Genomic DNA, 4,898 nt, shown 5'->3' with positions numbered 1-4,898 from the left:
TTGCAACATTAAAATATTGTTTCCTATAAGTAGTATATCATCAACATATAGTACTAAGAAAATGACTAAGCTCCCACTGATCTTCTTGTAAACACAAGCCTCTTCAGAGTTTTGTTCAAAACCAAATTGTTTTATGGTTTTATCAAAACGCTTATTCCAGCTTCTAGATGCTTGCTTAAGTTCATAAACGAGCCTTTGAAGTTTGCAAACCTCGGTTGCATTCTTTGATGTGAAACCTTCAGGTTGCATCATGTACATCCTCAAGCAGGTTTCTATTTAGGAAAGCTGTTTTCACATCCATTTGCCAAATCTCATAATCAAAATGAGCAGCAATTGCAAGCAATATTCTGATGGACTTGAACATGGCTACAGAAGAGAAAGTCTCGTCATAGTCAACTCCTTACTTTTGATGATATTCTTTTGCTACTAACCTAGCTTTGTAGGTACTAACATTTCCATCCTCAAACATGGTTGTTTCTATAGCATAGCCCCAGAAAGTCTTTGGAAGAGATGCGGTGCTCATTATGGACCATATCATATCTAATAAGGTACGATTTCTCCTTTCAGATACACCATTGTGTTGTGGTGTATAAGGAGGTGTCCATTGTGAGCATATTCCACATTCAGAAAATCATCTAAAATATATTCTCCACCTCAATCTGATTGAAGTATCTTAATAGTCTTTCTTGTTTGATTTTCTACTTCATTCTTGAAGCATTTGAACTTCTCAAAAGCTTCTGACTTATGCTTCATCAAATAGATATAACCATATCTAGTATGATCATCTATGAAGCTAATGAAGTATCTGAAACCTCCTCTTGCTTGGACTGATATAGGACCATATACATCTTAATGTATTAATCCTAGAGTGTCTGATACACGCTCACCTTTATTGCTAAAGGGTGTCTTTGTCATCTTTCCTTCTAAATATAACTCACATATTCCCATTGATTCACAATCAATCGAATCTATAAGCGCATCTTGATGTAGCTTAAGCATGCGTCTCTTGTTTATATGGCCTGGACGATAATGCCACAAGTAAGTTGAATTATCTATCTTAAGTCTTTTGGTATCAATTGTAAAAACAGAAACTTTATCATTCAAAATATAAATCCCATTTAATGATATTCCTGAAAAATAGAAAATACCATTTCTATAAAATTCACAACTATTGTTCTTAATTGAAACATGAAAACCATCATCCACAAGACAACTAACAGAAATAATGTTTCGAGACATCTCAGGAACATATAAACAGTTCCTTAATTCTATTACAAGTCCAGACGGTAGGTGTAGAACATAATCTCCAATTGCGAGTGCAGCAACCCTTGCTCCATTTCCTACTCGCAATGTCTCCTTTCTTCAAGTCCCTAGTCTGCCTTAGCTCCTGCATATTTATACAAATATGAGATCCACATCCGGTATCCAATACCCAAGACTCAGACTGTGAAATTGAGTTAATTTCAATATAGAACATGCCAAAGGTTGAAGCACCGTCCTTTCCCTTCTTAAGAGAAGCCAGGTACTCCTTGCAATTCCTCCTCCAATGCATGTCTTTACCACAGAAGTGGCATTTCCCTATGGGCTTCTGATAAGCCCAAAATATACCTAAATTAGCATGCATAAATATGTCAATTTCATGTAAAAAATATATTATTTTGGTAAGGTTTCACGTTGGTATTTGTTGTTTGTGTGCAAGGTGTTAATTATTTGGAAAAATCCAAATAGGAGCAAAAATGGAGTAGAAATGAGTGAGAAACTAAGCTTTTGTGAAAATCACGTACGAGAATCAGAAATCACGTCAGAGAATTCAGTGCATAAACAATGAGGAAAAGAAGATGACGAATCAGTACCGAGATTCAATAATCTCAACCGCGACACGCCTCCAGCAGCCAGCAACGTGCGCTTCCTTCCGTCCTTCCTTCCTCTTCCCTTCATAATGTACGAGATTCTTGAATCTCTATAGTGACAGTAAAGTTGTTTAGCACATTTAACATGTTTATTTCTCCAAGCGACGCATCCTTTCATCCGGATGAGACAATCCTTCACCAACGGACATGTCTCTTCAGCGCACCCTTTGGAAGATTATAAATAGAAGAAGAATTCAGAGTTCAAATGTTAGAAAATTGTTACACAAACTTGTTAAATAAAGTTACAAGTTGTACAAATAGTTAGAGATACAAGATACAGATTTTATTATTTACATTAGAGTTTACTCAAGTCGAGTTTATACTCCGTAGATCACTGAGGGGTGCTATTTCGAGGATTCAGCGAGAAGAACCAGTGTTGGGGGCGACCTACGGTCTGACAAACCTACGAAGTTGAGTAAAGGATTGACAACCCGGAACTCTTCCTAGTCAAATGTCATTCAAACTTCTTCTCTGTAAACTTGAGATGTTTTAACTCAAACTAATAAATATCTTTTAATTCAATTCCATCTTTACTGTTGTTTTATTTTAAGTTTGATCTAGTGATACTCTTTAAGTAATTCTAACGGGTGTTTTCATGCAAAAGTGTTTATAAAGAGATTTTGGTATTTTTCATGCTAACTTATTGGACACTTAAGCAAATTCGGATTTATATTTGGTCATTATGATAGGTCGATTAATCGAATATAAACACCAAATTTGATTAAGGTTTTCAGTCTTAGGTCGAGGGGAAAGATTGATTACAGTTCAATGCTTTTAAATTGAGTAAATTGATAATTTGTTATATCTTTCTAAACAAATCAAAGTTATAAGTTGTGCTTTCGCTTAGTATAAATAAACCTTGAAATGAACTTTAATCTAAATATAATTTCTATAAATTGCAATCTTAACTATAACCAAAATTAGAATTAGAAACCTTTTAAACCATTTAACGATTTTTCTATTAACCTCGAGAAAATGAATTTAATCAGAATAGTAATTTTATTATCAAATGTTCCCTGTGGGATATATATCTTTTTATTCCTACAAGTGAAACCGTGCACTTGCGGAAATCGCGCAACAAGTTTTTGGCACTGTTGCCGGGGAACGGTGTTGATTTTTAAAATTATTTTTCTGTTGTATTTAAATTCCGAATCTTGGTTTATAGATACTTATATTATATATTATATATACTTACATAATTTTTCAATTTTTTAAGGTAGTTTCTGTTCGTGCGCAGTACTAGAAGTTTGGGCATTCAACCGGATAGATCTTGAAATTGAGAAGACGCTAAAGAAAAATAAGAAAATTAAGAAGAAAAAAAAATAAAGAGACACAAAATCAAGAGCCACAAGTAGTAGAAATGGCTAGAGAACGCCCTAGACTTATGGATTATGCTACACCAGGAGTTAATGGAGTTACCAATAGTGTAGTCAGACCCCAAATAAATGCAAACCAATTTGAGATAAAACCAGCATTATTAAATATGCTACAAAACAGTGTTACTTTCTATGGATTTCCTAACGAAAATCCAAATGCCCATTTGACTAACTTTTTTGAAATTGTGACACCTTTAAACTTATAGACGTTTCTGTCGAAGCAGTCAAACTTCGCCTTTTTCCTTTCACATTCAAGGACAGGGCTAAGGTTGGTTGAATTCTATGCCGATCGGAACAATCCAAACTTGGAACCAATTAGCCGAAGCATTTTTATCCAAATATTTTCCCCTAGCCAAAACAGCTAAGATCATTAAAGAAATTACATCATTTACACAAAATGAAAATGAAACCTTGTATGAAGCATGGGAATGCTTCAAAGAACTTCAACGTTTATGCCCACACCATAATTTACCCGGTGAACTTTTAATGCAAACCTTTTACAATGGTATTAATCCTACCACAAGGGGTTCACTAGATGCTATGTCGGGAGGTTTATTTATAAAGAAGACATCTGCTGAAGCAAAAGAACTTTTAGAGGAAATGCTATAAACAGTAGCATGTGGCCCGTAGAGCATGCACAGACACCGGTTACTCCAAAACCGTCGTCCTTAACTTCATCATATGCTAAAGGTATAATTAGTATTGACCCTATAGTGATGCTACAAGCACAATTTTTTGCACTTTCGCATAAAATAGATAAGCTTGTGACACCGTATGATGTTAACGGAAGTTATAAGTTGTGTTTTCGCTTAGTATAAATAAACCTTGAAATGAACTTTAATCTAAATATAATTTCTATAAATTGTAATCTTAACTATAACCAAAATTAGAATTAACCATTTAACGATTTTTCTATTAACCTCGAGAAAACGAATTTAATCAGAATAGTAATTTTATTATCAAACGTTCCCTGTGGGATCGATATCTTTTTATTACTACAAGCGAAACCGTGCACTTGCGGAAATCGCGCAACAGCTTCGTCACTTGCTTTCCTTTGGCTTGGGCTGGTTTGGCTCCCTTGTTCTTCTTAGGATACTTGGGTTTGGGAAAGTTCCCTTTCCTCTTTTTGGATCCCTCAATAACAATAGCAGGTATTGCCTTATCTTTTTTCACATTGGGCTCAACAGACTTGAGCATATTCATGAGCTCTTCAAGAGAGGTCTTTAAGTCATTCATTTGATAGTTCATGATGAACTATGAATAACTTTCTGGGAGGGACGTAAGAAGTAAGTCGACACTTAGTTCATGATCCATCACAAAACCAATGTTAGAAAGCTTGGTAATATTGTTGGGGTTTAGTGTCCTATAGACAATTGTTGTAGGATATAAACTATTTGTAAACGAATTGTTCTTTTATATCATTTGTTTTAATAAGATATAGTTTGTTTAACTTTATAAAGGCATTCATCTTTTAGAACTAATTAAGTCAAATAAAAGAAAATCACAAAGTTTGTTTATAGTAATTACAGAGTGTTCATACAAGCATAGATGAGACCAAACCTTATAATAAACTAATAAACTTACAACCACCCTAAGTCAAGTAATATGTTTG

General features: G+C 34.4%; 1 non-coding gene across 1 annotated transcript; it reads right to left on the bottom strand.

The window, feature by feature from the left end:
* Positions 1 to 3,649: 3,649 nt before the first annotated feature.
* Positions 3,650 to 3,756, bottom strand: LOC136221314 (small nucleolar RNA R71). The gene has a single exon (XR_010685087.1). It is a non-coding gene; the product is annotated as a small nucleolar RNA R71 (small nucleolar RNA).
* Positions 3,757 to 4,898: the final 1,142 nt, after the last annotated feature.

The sequence above is a fragment of the Euphorbia lathyris genome, chromosome 2, assembly GCF_963576675.1.
Source record: "Euphorbia lathyris chromosome 2, ddEupLath1.1, whole genome shotgun sequence".
NCBI classification, from domain to species: Eukaryota; Viridiplantae; Streptophyta; class Magnoliopsida; order Malpighiales; family Euphorbiaceae; genus Euphorbia; species Euphorbia lathyris.
The sequence above is the reverse complement of the archived record's forward strand: the minus strand, read 5'-3'. Positions and strand labels throughout refer to the sequence as shown.